The sequence below is a fragment of the Lissotriton vulgaris genome, chromosome 5, assembly GCF_964263255.1.
Source record: "Lissotriton vulgaris chromosome 5, aLisVul1.2, whole genome shotgun sequence".
Lineage (NCBI taxonomy): Eukaryota > Metazoa > Chordata > Amphibia > Caudata > Salamandridae > Lissotriton > Lissotriton vulgaris.
Window position 1 is genome coordinate 610,802,827 of NC_141693.1, and position 15,659 is coordinate 610,818,485.

Consider the following 15,659-nt stretch of genomic DNA (forward strand, 5'->3'; position numbering starts at 1 on the left):
AACACAATAACAAGACAACAGATTAATTCAGCAAAACAGCACCACAGCATTAAAGAAGACAGTTAAACAACAGAGCATAATATTCAGATCAAAACACGTTATCACACAGCAGGAGCAATACAGCAATACAACACAACACCACTACTTAACATCAAATCACTGAACAAACAAGGCAACAGATCTACAAAATAACACACCTGATCGACACAGGCAATTAAAAACCACAAGAAAACAGTTCAAAGCATACAAAAAGGCAAAACAACAAAATGCCACAACACGCTTTGAAGCAACAAAAATACAACAAAATACCGAAGATTATCATAATAAAACACACCAAAACAGAACAATACAAGACAGAAACACAAACACCGAACACCGCAATGGCAGCAAACTCAAGTTGACTTGTGAATGCGGTAGATATTGATTACTCCACAGTCTACATACTCTAGAATGCAAGCATTTTCATGTGGACAATGTACATTGTGGAGAGTCATGTATGTAAAATGGATTGACCTTTTTGGATACATAATGTATGTCTTTGGACTGACAATGAGATCACTGTCTTCTTCAGGCTCTCGTCCTGTGACAAGAATAATGTGACCTTTCTCGGGGTCCATAGTCACACATTTCTGTACCATAAATGCAGTCCATCTGGTACATAAGAAAAAAAAATGGATTCCCATTTTAATTCCTATGGGATTAAAAAGCAGCTGAACATAATTACAGCAAATCTGGCAAGAAGGTAGAACTTTATCAGAGGAGTGTGCTATTGTTAATTTGGTATAAATCCATTCTTGAGTCTTTGAGAAATTAGCATTTAAATAGATGCTTAATTTTGAAATAAAGAGGTCACATTTAGATATATATATAGACAAGTAATTAGTGAATCCTCAATAGATTTCGCAAATCCAAGGAGTATTTTTTCACTCAATTTCAAGCAATAATGACATCCTATAGGACAATTGTGTTTTACAGTGGAACGCGATGTGACCTGCATCCTGCCGAACAGCTTCTCTCATATCCCACTCTAAGCAGTGGGACAAACTGCCTTCTTACCTAGGTGGTGATGGCTGAACTGGCGGGCTGCTGCAGGATTTCTGCGGTGGATTTTCACAATTTTAAGCCCACAAGTGCAGTCTTCGGCGTTCTCCCTGAGGGCGTTTTTTGGAAGGTATTATAGTTCTCCCTCCCAGAATTTCTGGGAAGGTACGGTTTAAAGCATAATCCATCATGGCGACTTACTAATTCCTTGTTAAGGGCCTTATCATTTCATAATAGGTTCATAATTCCTGATGTAGTTTCCTATTTTGATATGAGGAGAGGGATGTATTCCCTTATTGCGTTACAATACTTCTTCACTCCTGTAGGGGTGTTTCCAAGCTTCTGTTGCTCCTCATTTCTGTGATGTTTCCAATTTGGCTGCTCCTGTCTTCCTGCCAGATCCTCCTTCCTCTCTCCTTTGGGTGCCTTCACTCCTGTGGAAGGAAGGTCTCTATTCTGGCCGGTGCCTCTCTCTCCAGTCTCAGTCTGCTGGGTCACTTTGTCTCTGCCTATGCCATCTGGGAGCCTACCATCGTAATCAGAGGTTTTTTCACTTAGGGGTTTTTCATCCTCAGGGCTCCTTCTAGAAGACACTATCTTCTTAGGCGCTAAAAGGTGTTGGCAGCATCGTGGCCACTGGAAGGGGTCACCCTTACCTTTGATTGACTAACACTTTAGCTCAAAGATCTTCACGTCCTTCTAAGCTATTGTCCAGACGTTTTCTACCTGAGAGGTCTGAAAAGCCTGAGAAAGGGAGCCTTTGCTCTCTTCGTGCCTCAAGGATACATAAATCTAAGACTCTATACATTAATCTGTAACATTTTGATTGGCTTGCCATCACAGAAACACTTCTGTTTTGGCCACCGTCCTTCAACATGGTACATTAAGCATGTGTTTGGAAAAAGAAAAAGGGCTTAAGGGGGCACAGTGAACTTACTGACTTCTGAGCTAATGTAGCTGGGTCTAGAGGGAACCCTCCCAGAATTAAATAAAAATCCAAAACAATTATCATCAGAATCATTGACTCTGCAATGCAGTTGTGGATCCGTGACCTACCCTTAGTCCGGCAAGTCCTCCATGGTCTCAGGATCTGAGAATCCAACATAAGAGACGCAAACCCTTCAAAATAATTTGAATCAAAACATATTTTAGAATAATAAGGCTGTTCTTGGTCAATGGCCACACAGGGGGGTTAGCAGCATGCAGCATAGTGGGGGTGCACAGCCTTAACATTGTGAAAAAATATTGTTGGACACTAATAGCAGGTCAACAATATCATGCTGTCAAGACTATTATTGGTAAGAATATCTCAAGTAAGTGACTAATGTTGCTTTTAAAATTTTATTACATATTATTGCTTTTAATTATTGGCCGATGTTTGATAACTTTTTGTACTATACCTTATTCTCATTTGAATATTAATTATGTAACATTATTTGCATAGTTTCCTTTATTTTTGTCTTGGTAATATATTTAGAGAATGTTTTTATTTTATTTGAATTTATTTATTTATTGATAGTGTGCTAGATTCGTAAGGGAGTACGGTATGATGTTTTTAAATATATATTTTATGATTGTTTATAATTTTATTTTATAGGTTTTCATTTCTTAATTCCATTACCAATTAGTAAAATTATTTTATTTATAAATTATTTGATAGATAATTAAAACATATTATCTAGTCCCTATGTCCATTCAGGGCGTCACGCCGGCGTGTAATTCAGTGAAAACATTCTCTCTCAAACGCCCCTGGCATAAACTGAATTGGGACCAGTTCCAAACCCACCTCACCGCTACCTCCCCAGTTTTCCCGGCTGACCCCAATGAGGCCAATTAGGTCTTTACCTTGGAAAGCCTAATTCCAGCTAAATTGTCCATGAATCCTCAATCTAAGTCTTATCCATGGTACAACACTAAACTAGCTGTTTTGCGTAAAATCTGCAAAAAGCTAGAGAGAACCTGGGGAAGGGCTTATATCTGACCTTCAAGGATCTTTACCGGGCTGCGGTAAGGAGATACCATAGGACCATCCAAGTGGAGCGCGCAGCATTTTATGCTGAGCAAATCAGCAAGGGCACAGACCCGGCGAAGTGTATCTTCTTGTTAGTCTCTGACCTTAAAACTCAGAAAGACACTGCAGGACCGCTGATCACATCTGTTTAGCGGTGTGAAGAGCTTGCCGCCTTCTTTGTTAGGAAGGTAGAAGACATTTACAAAAGCTTCCCTATGGTCCAACCCGGCCTCCTTGAAGTATCTTGTAATCACATTAATTGTACACTAGAGGCTTTTCCCCCTATTCATCAAGATGTATTATTCACCCTTTGCTCTAAAGTCAAGTCGGGCTCTCCAGTTGATCCTCTGAAGCCCGACCAATTCTGGAAAAACTCTACCTACTATTCTACACCCTTTTGAACAGGTGATCAACGGGTCCCTCAGCTCAGCGGTTGTGCCTCCGCTTGGAAGCAGGCCAGGGTGATACCGCTGCTCAAATAAACCTTCCTTAGACCCTAAAGAGCCTGAAAACGTACGGCCTATTTCCTTGCTACCTTGGGCTGCTAAGATCATGGGGGCCTACATTAACACTCTCCTCGCGGAATACCTTAATCCCAACAACGTGCTCGACCCTTACCAAAATGGTTTTCGCTCTGGCCATAGCACAGAGTCAGCGCTCTTGGCCGTGACTGAATATCTCTGGAAAGCTTTAGACGCTGGGCAGACTTCGGCACTGCTCTTTTCAATCAATCAATCAGTGACACTTATAGAGCGCGCTACATACCCGTAGGGTCTCAAGGCGCTGGGGGGGGGGGGGGGGGGGTGCCGCTACTGCTCGAACAGCCAGGTCTTCAGCTTCTTCCTGAAGGAGAGGTGGTCTTGGGTCAGGCGCAGGTCGGTCGGGAGGGAGTTCCAGGTCTTGGCGGCCAGGTAGGAGAAGGACCTTCCTCCTGTAGTCGCTCTTCGGATGCGGGGGACGGCGGCGAGGGCGTGGTTGGCTGATCGGAGGTGGCGTTTGGAAGCGTAGAAGTTGATCCGGCTGTTGAGGTAGCTCGGGCCTTGGTCGTGTAGGGCTTTGTGTGCGTGGGTGAGGAGGCGGAAGGTGATTCTTTTGTTGACGGGGAGCCAGTGAAGGTCTCTCAGATGTCCGGTGATGTGGCTGGTTCGTGGGATGTCGAGGATGAGTCTGGCTGAGGCGTTCTGGATCCGCTGGAGTCTCTTCTGGAGCTTGGCGGTGGTACCGGCGTAGAAGGCGTTGCCGTAGTCCAGTCGGCTGGTGACGAGGGCCTGGGTGACGGTCTTCCTGGTCTCGGTGGGGATCCACCAGAAGATCTTCCGTAGCATGCGTAGGATGTTGAAGCACGCCGAGGAGACGTTGTTGACTTGCCTGGTCATGGAGAGGGAGGAGTCCAGGATGAAGCCCAGGTTGCGTGCATGGTCTGTCGGTTTGGGTGCGGTGCCCAGGGCGGGAGGCCACCAGGAGTCGTCCCAGGCGGAGGGTGAGGAGCCCAGGATGAGGACCTCCGCCTTGTCAGAGTTCAGTTTCAGGCGGCTGGTCGTCATCCACTCGGCTACCTCTTTCATCCCTTCGTGCAGGTTGGCTCTGGCGGAGGCGGGGTCGTTGGTCAGGGAGAGGATCAGCTGGGTGTTGTCGGCGTAGGAGATTATGCTGAGGTTGTGTTTGCGTACGATGGCCGCGAGGGGGCTCATGTAGACGTTGAAGAGGGTGGGGCTCAGAGATGATCCTTGAGGGACGCCGCAGATGACTTCGGAGGCCTCTGACTTGTACGGTGGTAGGCGGACTCTCTGTGTTCTTCCGTCGAGGAAGGAGATGATCCATTCCAGCGCCTTGTCCTGGATTCCGATGTTGCTGAGGCGCTGTACTAGGGTGCGGTGGCAGACCGTGTCGAATGCCGCGGAGAGGTCTAGGAGGATGAGGGCCGCTGTTTCTCCATTGTCCATCAGGGCTTGGATGTCATCGGTGGCGGTGATGAGGGCGGTCTCGGTGCTGTGATTGGCTCGGAAGCCGGACTGTGAGGGGTCGAGGGATCCGTTCGTCTCGAGGAAGGTGGCCATCTGCTTGTTGACGGTCTTCTCGATGACTTTGGCTGGAAACGGGAGGAGCGAGATGGGGCAGTAGTTCTTGAGTTCGGTTAGGGTCCGCTGTTGGTTTCTTGAGTAGAGCGCTGAGTTTGGCGTGTTTCCAGCTATCAGGGAATGTGGCAGTGTCGAAGGATGTGTTGATGATGTCTCGCAGGTGGGGTGCGATGACAACGTCGGCCTTGTTGAAGACGTGGTGAGGGCAGGGGTCGGTCGGTGATCCGGAGTGGATGGAGTTCATCGTGCGGATGGTGTCTTCGGTGCTGATCGGGGTCCAGGCGTGGAGGGTGGTGGTGGGGGGTGGTTGTTTGGTCATGGTGTGCGTTGGTTGGTTGTTGAAGCTGTTGTGTATGTCCGCGATCTTGTTGTGGAAGTATGAAGCGAGGGAGTTGCAGAGGTCTTGCGATGGGGTGATGTCGTTGTTTCCTGCGCTGGGGTTGGAAAGCTCTTTAACGATGTTGAAGAGTTCCTTGCAGTTGTGTGCGTTGTTGTCCAACCGGTCCTTGAATGCTGTTTTCTTGGCGGCGCGGATCAGCTGGTGGTGCTTCCGGGTGGCAAGCTTGAAGGAGGTCCTGTTGTCCGGTGTAGGTTCCCTTCTCCAGACTTTCTCGAGGGCTCGGCAGTTCTTCTTGGAGCTCTTGAGTTCGTCGGTGAACCACGGGGCTTTCTTGCTGCCGGGTCTGCTGGGCGGGGTCCTCAGCGGGGCGAGCTCGTCCGCGCAGATGCTGATCCACTTCGTGAGGTTGTCGGCGGCCTGGCTGGGGTTCGCTGAGCTGGCAGGAGGGTGCTGGCTCAGGGAGGTGGCGAGCTGGTCTGCTGTGATCTTGTTCCAGCTTCTGCGGGCGGCCTGTTGCTGGTGGTGGCCGCCCGCAGTGCGTTTGACACTGTGTCTCACGCCATTTTGCTATGACACGTGGTGGAGGTGGGAGTCACTGGCTCAGCCTTGAAGTGGCTGGCATCGTTCCTTGGGGACAGAATGTTTCAGGTGATAGTTCCCCCCTTTTCCTCTAGCACCCTTCCTGTAATTTAAGGGGTACTACAGGACTCCTCCCTGAACCCTCTGCTTTTCAATCTTCACGTTCAACCTCTGGGCGGAGTTGCCAAGAGCAGAGGGCTGACCATGGTCTCCTATGCCGATGACACACAGTTGGTGGTGGCTCTCTTGAGTGACTCTAAGCAGGACGCCTTGTAATTTCAGGGCAATCTCATGGTAGTCTCCGAATGGATGACCACCATCTGTCTCTAACTTAATGCCAACAAGTCGGAGGTGTTCTTGGTGGGAAAGGACCATGAGATATGAAATAAGCTCTGGTGGCCAAAGAGCCCTGGCATTGCCCCTGCCCCCAAGCAAGCAGTGAAGAACCTAGAGGTCGGGATGGATGCTTCGCTTAACTTTCAGTCTTAAACTAAAAAGGTGGTGGGAGCCTGCTTCGGTTTGTTGCTTGGATTCAAACCTATACTGGGCTTCTTTGATTCCATACCTGGCAATTCATCTTCCAGACCCTGATTATGTCAAGACTTGACTATGCCAGTTCACTTTATCTGGGAGCGAACAAGTCAGAAATACAGAGGCTACAGAGAGTCCAGAATGTGGCTGCAAGATCTCTCCTCGGTCTGCATAGAGCTTGCCATTCGCCATCTCCACTGGCTGCCTGTGCCTAGGCGAGCCGAGTTTAAGGCACTTTGTATAGCCTTTAAAATCTTGAAATTGGCATCTCAGAAAATCCTGTCCGACCTGCTTCTACCCTATATCCCCACCCGCCAGCTTTGTTCCATGGGACAATGCCTGGTAGTTGGCGTCCGAGTCAGGAGGGTTCGCGACAGAGGTCGTTCCTTCCGGAACAGAGTTGCCATCCTTCCATCCTGGAAGTCATTGCCGGCCCACATTCGGGGGCTTAATAACTACCTCGAATTCAGGAAAGCCATTAAAACATTTCTCTCCCCCAGTCCGTATGTCTCCTGGTCCCTTTCTGAGCTCTGTCACCTCTCTAGTGCTCAGCAACGGGACGTCTCTTTGCCGGGGCAGCTGTCGCGCTCTATAAAAACTGCTAACATAACAATTAATTGTTTAACTATTAAGTGGTTAACTAGATTATTGATTATGCAGCTTATGCTTAGTATTATTTTTATTTGTGTTTGTGAGTGTTGAGATTTGAGGGCGGAAAGTGATTTACAAATATATTTTTTCATATTCTTAATTATCACAAACCTTAAAATATTTTATTTACATCCCTGATTTGTAATTATTTATATGAATGATGTAATGTTAAAAATATTGTTTATGTTTTATGATTTTTTTAAAATATATATTTTAAGTTTAGTTTTTACATATGCAATATATTTGTTATACGTAGTAGTGGCAATAGTAAATCTGAGCATTCCAAAGTCCTCACTTTCCCTCCTGTTGCTTAGGTTACAGTGGAAATAGGAAATGTGACCACTTCAAGGACCCACACTTCCACTACTATTGTTCAAGTTTGAATGGGAATGGTAAAAATGACCCTCCTAAAGTCCAACACTTTCCATACTTTTGTTCATTTTGAAGTGGGATTAGTAATATGACCTCTATAAAGTCCATCACATTTGATGCTGTTGCTCATGTTGAAGTGCGAATAGTAGACCTGACCCCTCCAAGTCCAACACTTTCCCTACTGTTGCTCAGCTTGGGATTGGAGTAGTAAATCTCAGCCCTCCAGAATGCAACACTTTCCCTACAGTTGCTTTGTTGAGGGAGGGGGATGTTGAACCCAACCCCTACAAAGTCACATTATTTGGTAATTTTATTTTATTTATTAACAAACGTTTTTTATTTAATATAAACGTTATATTAGTTTTATATTGTATATATATATATATATATATATATATTTTTTTTTTTTATTATTAATGGTATGTTTTTTTATTTTAATCATTTAATTGCATGTGTTTAAGTTAAAATTTTATGTTTTTGTAATATAAAGTAAGTGTTAAAGTGCCTCCATTTCTGTAGGCATCACCTTTATTTGCTAACTGGTATTGCTGTTTTTTACTCTCCACAATGGGGCACTGCTGGCCAGGCCCCAATGTATGTTCTCAAATGCCTTAAACATGGTAAAACAAACTAATATTCACTTAACATATTTTATTTTACAGCATGGACATAGTATATGGTGCAGGAAAATACACCACCGGCATAGAAAGTGAAATGTTACCTGTTGACTGCAACACTGATCGTGCCATCCACTAGAGTGACAAAGAAAACATTCCTCCAGGTCTACCTGTGTAGTCTGGCTACTGCTGCTTTTACCTTGCAGGTTAGCTTGTAAAAATAACCGATTGTGATAGGAAATAACTCTATTTTTATATATTAAACATGTTACCCTTAAGTTGGCCTTGTAGTACACAACGTAAGGCGCCTTTTATTTGTACCTAGTGGTATGTGCAAGAGTTTAGTGTTGGGTTGTCCCTGCAGTGCTAGACCCAAAGTCAATTTCCACTGTGAAAGGCTGTAGCTGTCCTATGAGAAAAACTGAAGTTCATAAAACTGCAATCTTTGGTTTGGGACAAACTACTGGAATAATTCAACCACTAGTTGTAATGTTTATTAGAAATACAATTCAAAGGTGAAGTCAGAATTTTATTAGCTATTTACAAAAAATGACTTTTAAAATGTTAGACTTCATCTGCCTGAACCTCCATTAGGTTAATTAGCATTAGCCTGCCAGCAGTGCCCCCTGTCAGTACCTCGCATTAATAAGGTGTGAAAACTGCTGCCAGAGCAGAAACAATGGCTTAAGCCTTTTGGCAGGAAGGCCCAGAGTGAGGTATGTCGCTGCTATCAGCCCAGGAAGGGCAGGTGGAGAGGGTTAAGGAACTTCATTAACTTGAAAGGGACTGGGGTGAGGTCAGCCCATTCATAGTTATGCTTAGAGGGAGACCTGGAGAAGAGAAGCCTTCATGTTTTTGTCCCTCTGTAGCCAGGTTAGCACCAGTCCACTGGGAGAATGTGAATTTAGAATGTTTACACTCAGAGTTTTCACACCTAAACAAATGACTGAAGAATGACCTTGGCTAATGCCTATCCGACTTTGTGGGGACTTCACCAGATACCGCCTGCAGCTTTTCCCCGCTGGAAGAGATAAACAAAATGCACCAAGAGAAAGTAAAATGGCAATCAGAAGTGCAGGAAAGTGCCCTTTTTGGAGGGTCACCCCATACTTTTTGCTCTGGATACTGTGGTTTTAGATATGAAAGTGCACTTGGACCTGCTAACTAGGCCCCAGTTCCAGTGCTCATTCCCTCCAAAGGTAACGTGAATTAGTAAGTGCAATTGGCAAGATACTTTAACCCGCCCTTATAAGTCCCTAGTATATGGTACCAGTGATAAGCAGGGCCAGACTATTAAAGGGGTCATCGGGGTTGCATCACTATTTTTGACACCCTAAGTGACCTGAATAAAAGTAAAATATGCATGGCTGCTACTGCAGCCTGCACAAGCAGCTTCTCTGCTTTAGTGCGACTCTGCACACACCATACGTGACGGGGTCACCTCACTGACTTAAGGTATGTAAATCACCTCTAAGGAAGGCCTCCTAAAGCCCATGAGGCAGGGGGCATTATCTTAATGGTGAGAGCATATATGTGCTGACCTATATGCCTTAACAGTAACCTTGCCATTCAAGCTTACTGTAAGTGAACGGTGGTCCAAATGTTAATATGGGCTGGCTACTGGACAAAACCAAGATAGCCAGATTCACAATAGTACCACCCAATTTAGTTGTGTTTGGTATCAAACACCACCATGCATTTTCACCCCTGATATGATTCTTGTGTTGGAGGTGAGCTGCAGTGCACCCAGTTGGCACCCTCAGAGGGTGCCCACTAATAAAATGAATTTCCTGGTTCCTTGATGGGCTTTCCGAGCTGTTTGCTGCCAAGACAGAAGTCTAGCCTCCTGCTCGTGAGTTCTATTACTCAGTGGCGGCTCCTCGAGGGAGTACTGCAGGGTGATGTGGCGGGGCGGGGGAGTGGCAGGGTGGGGGGTAGTAAACTCCGGCATATGGCTAAACAGAGTTAAGTAAATAAATAAACAAATAAAATGAATGACATTGCCCGCGCTGCAACGCCAATCGGCAATGCAGCGCGCGCAATGTAATTCATTTCATTTATTTACTTAACTCAGTTCAGCCGTATGCTAGAGTTTACTACCCTCCACCCTGCACCTCCCCCAACCCTCGAGGAGCCACCACTGCTATTGCTTCCAAAGGATGTGAGACAAAAAGCCTGGGCAGGAAGGCGGTCACACCACTGCCCTACCAGGATAGCTAGTGAACGACCTATCAGGGTGGTGAGTCTCAAAAGCTTCACCGTCTCTGATATGTAAGTGACTTATCTCCCATTGGAAAAAAAGCCCCTCCCCTTGACCCCAGGCGCTTGTGGTCGTGGGCTAGCAGGAAATTATGTAGGCAGGAGGCATGCACCCCCAAAGCAGTTGCGGCCCATGCATGTAAGAGCGGTGGGGCCGGGTGGGGGGGATTTCGAGAGAGGACCACAAGGGAAAATTAATTATTTAATTATTTTTCCCTCAGTGGCGTCTCTTCAAATCCCCCTTCACAGGAACCACTACCCCACTGCTCTTACCTGCATGGGCTGCAGCTGCCCCAAATGATAGCCTCACCTCTAGGGTGGGCCAGTGGGTCTGTACAGCCAAGGATAGCCCGTGCCATTTTGAAAACTCCCAAAAATAGTGGGTTCTCAGTAATCTGGTGACATGCACTAACCAGATACTGTCACCTCAGGAGTAGGTTCATCGCAGGACTAGTAGTTTATTGGCTACTAGCCCTAACACCCCTAAACACCCATGAATCCAGTATTTAGGGGCACCCCTGATACCAGTATTCCAGAACTGCTAGGAAGAAAAAGAAGAAAAAGAGAAGCCGGAGTTTAGGACTCCACAAAGAAAAGGCATGAAGTACTGCACCTGTGGCAGCTCCGCTACACCCACCAGACTACAACTTGTCCAAGACCAGAGACTAGTTCCAAAAGGAAGGCAAACCTCTCTGCAAGTTACTGACTTCATCAGGAATCCCTAGGGCTTGAGGTACTAGTCTCCTGTAGTCCGCAGGCACAAACCGTACTACTATGTCCCGAAGCAGGACTGACCACCTGACTCTGTCGTGGACCATCCCAATAGTAACTGGCCAGGAGCCTTCTGGGAAGCATAGTCCTGACCCTCATAGAGTCTTAGCCCTCTATAGCTTTCTTGAACCTTTGGAAGAAGATTGACCCAGCTGTGACCTTTTCCGGGACCAATGTTAGTTGGTGGTCAAGTTGACTGGTAACTCGATGCCCCACGAGGAAGGAATCTTCTGCATCGTCCCTCTTCTATTTCTATGGAGCAGTTGCTGAGTTCTTATAACCCAAAGAAGGCTTTGTTGGCATACCTTGTAAAGTCAGCACCCGTAGTTCTGTTCAGCTCCACAGATAGCCAGGCACACCACTGCACCCGAGCTAGGTAGAACTGTTCTCCCTGACTTCATCACCAAAAGTTCTTCTCTGAATTCTACCTGCAAGCATTGGTTTGTCAAATGCCATTTTGACAGCTCCTGTGACTCCAGTTCAGCACCAAGGACAACCAAGTCACCGCTACACCCAGACGCCCTGGCCAAGGTAAAATTATTCTGACTGTTGCAGCTTGGTCCGCGGAACTTAACTCCAGGTGGGTTCCGTTGAACTCACCCGACAAGTGACTGAGTGTCACCTGAGATGTTCTCCTTTGACTGCAATGGAAAATATTTGACAGTTCTACAAAGTTTTGTTTTCTTGAACACCTCAAAGTCGATAACTTTGGTTATCTGCCTTGATTGATGTCATTTTGGTGTAAAAGGTTATATAAAAATACACTATATTTTTATAAATTGGTGTTGGATTCTTTCGAGTCATGCCAATTACTTATCGTCACTGTTGGTACTGTAAACTGCTTTACACATGGGTCTCTAAATAAGCTTGTCTGTTCTTTGCCACTCTACCAGGAGTGAGATAAGGATTACTAGGGTGAATCTGAGGTCCACCTTCGGATATTGTGTAAATATTACATCATAAGGCCTAGCAGCCATAGCACATAATGATACCACCTTGGTACAAGAAGTTACTATTACCAGTTGAAGGGACACAGGTATGATTTCAGGCTGACTGCAATGAGGCGCTGATTAGGTAACCAAGCTGGTTCATCCTGGGCAAAGATTTTATTTCCTGACCTAGGGGCATTTGTATGAAAATCCCTGTTTGCGATTCTCAAATAGCGATTTTTTGAGAATCGTTATTTGAGAATTGCAATCAGGGATGCATGTAAAAAATCGCAATTTTTTTTCTTAGAATTCCTTAATAGCAATTACCAAATTGCAAAATCACAATTAAGGAATAATTTCCAGTTCATTTCTGTGGTCCAGGAGGCCCATAGGAATGAATGGGAAGTCATTCTCAATTTGCGATTCGCAATTTGAGAATTGCAAATTGAGAATAATTTCAAGGGTGTCATAAGGACACCCTGATGCAACCTTGAAATGAACATGTGTGCGCATATGGCGCATATACATGCCCTAAGGCAGTGGTTCCCAAACGTTTGACTCCTGAGGACCCTATTGAGTCACCACTGGAAGCCGGGGACCCCCAAGCAAGCTGTATGCTTTAAATTTCAAATATTAAAACAGTAATTCGAAGAAAAACACACCTGTGCACTAAAAACAAATACTCAAATTACCAAGGATTTTGGGGCCAGATGTACGACCATTTCATTTAGCGCCTTGCAATTGGCGACACATTGCAAGTGGCAAATTGCGAGTCCTTAACTGAAATGTACAACAGTGTGTTGAACACTGTTTGCGATTGCCTACAGGGTCGCTAATTGCGAGGCTCATTAATATTGATGAGCCTCTCGTAATTTGCGAGCCCATTGGGAATTCCAGCCGTCCCAAGGCTGACGACCATATCTGGGACTGCGTTTAAATAAAGCAGTTTAAAAAGAAAATGCCGCATTTGTGAAAGAAATCGCAAATTACCACCAACTTGAAGTTGGTGGTAATTTGCGATTTCCTAAGAAGAAATCGCAAAACGAGTGCTTGCTGCATAGCATTTAAGTAATCGCAATTTGCGATTCTTTAAGTGCTTGCTGAAAATTAAGGAATTGCAAATTTTGCGATGCGATTTTCCTACTACATCCCATTTCGCGTTTTTTAGTCGCAAATGCTGCTTTTTTGCAATTTGCAGCATTTGCGAGTAAAATTTCCGTTCATACCTATGCCCCTTAGTCTTGAAAATGGAAGTGAGGCAAGGCTGCAGCCTTCAAGTGGAATTCACTGCATATAATGCTAATAGCTCAAAAACTACTGAACAGATTTACACCAATCCAAATAAAGGATTTTACTTTAAAAGTGTTCTATTTTCATTCCATTCTTTTTGCTCATGCCATATATTTTGGGTCCATGGCACTAAAGTTGGGCTTGTAAACCCCAAAACAGGGTCTGTGAACACTTAAAAATATATTTTAAAAAACAGGTATAACCGCAGGCCATGTTGTGCAGCTAACCCCCAATTGTTTTGGCAGTCCACAGCAGGTTGAAAAAGGCATTTTTTGTTTCTTAAATTGGTTCCATTCATTAATTCTGCATGGAACTTTCTAACAGAAAAGGACACCCACTTTGAGTTTGGCATAGAGTGCTTTATGCAGATGGTTCACGGTAGAGCCAAAAATGAAGAGGGGATAAAAAAAATGAAATTTCCCATTTTAACTCAGACAGGAATTTTTGCTTCTCAATACTGAAAAACAGGATAAATAGAACTACACCAAATTTAGCAGGAACATAGAATTGTACTCAATGGAATGCCTGTGCTTAGTTTGGTGCAAATTTGTTTGGTACTTTTGAAGGACTTAGCATTTAAAAAGTGTTTAAGTCTGGGCACGAATGAAAGGTTAAATTGTAAAGAAATCTGGATGGTTAATTTAGGAAGATTTCGAACATGGGTTCACAGACCAAATTCAACCTAAAATAAAAAATAAAAATTCAAACCTGATTGGACAAGAAAGTTTTTTTTCTCCTCGAGAGTCCAAGAAGCAGAGATTATGGACCCCAAGTTCTGTGATAAACTGGAGAAGTCAATATGATAAAAATATATATCGCTAATATTGTTACATGACTTGGATACTCGGGCAGATTTTCAAACCCCTTGCGACACTTCTGCTCCACTGTTGCGCCACTTTTATGATGCAGCGGTGGTGTACAAAATGCGCTCAATTTACAACGTAATGCATCCAGGGAGATGCATCACTTTGTAAAGCTCTTCGACACATTATACCTGTGTCGGATATATTATATGCAGGGTGCGCTTTCCCACACAGGAAAGCCTCATAAAAGTGCATCACTTCTAGGATGCCACTGCATCAAAACCTTACGCATGAAGCAGGCAGTATAGTGGGAATGGGCCTCAAAATGCATTGCTGGAGTTGCGTTGTACTTGCGACATGACTCCAGCAATGCGTGACTTTTGCCCCAACAGATGCATCAGAATTTCTGATGCATCTGTCAATCTTTGTGCCATGGTGCATTGTATTGTAAATATGGCGCATCCATGGTGGCGCAAGCGTTTCTCAGGGTGGCGCAGGGAAAGTGACGCATCTCTCCAGATGCATCACTTTCTTGTAAACCTGCCCCTCAGTCTCCAAGTTCTGAAAAAGAAATAAAAAAGAGTCGAAAGGGAGGAGAAGTAACAATGCAACAGGGATTAAGACCCATTGATGACTTGATTCAAATAATGCTGAAAACAAGGAGCAGACTAATTTGGTCCCCAACGAATGAGGAAGAACTGATATATCTATCTTTCAAAGCTGCAGTCAAATTATTAATCTTTAAATACGAAACCAAACAAAAAAACACTGATATTTACCAGTTATAGTTTACTGAGCTAAATATACTTGCACCCCAGGCATGCTCTGTTTATGACCTCACATGTTAACATTACATGTCAATGACATATTTAATGACATCACTGATGACATCCCAAAGGACGCAACTTTGTTTTGCACATAGTTGACCCAGTGAGCATTCTGGTTTATGCAGGTTTGACACAGTGAGTGATCCTTTTGCCCAGAGATGATGCCGTGATCACTCATTCTTCCACAGAGGTATCACAGTGAGTATTCTGGTCTGCACATAGGTGACATAATTAGGGAGCTGTTTTGAACAGAGCAAAAGCAGTGATGGGACTTCTTTGCATAGATTTAATGAGGAAGTGCTCCGATTTGCACAGGGTTGAAGCAGTGCACTGTTCTTTTTTGCGCAGATTTGACACCGTGAGTGCTTTGTTTTGCTAGGAGCAGTGAGCACTCTGTTCTTCTCAGAGATGACACAAGATCCAGACCTACTAATTTTTTACGCAGGCAGCACAGAAACAAATTTTACTGCAATGCATTGCACAGGGAGGAAAACAAAGCGTAGAGCCATATCTACTAAGATCACCTTGCTGATGGTGCTCAAACAAGAATGCCTTGCACC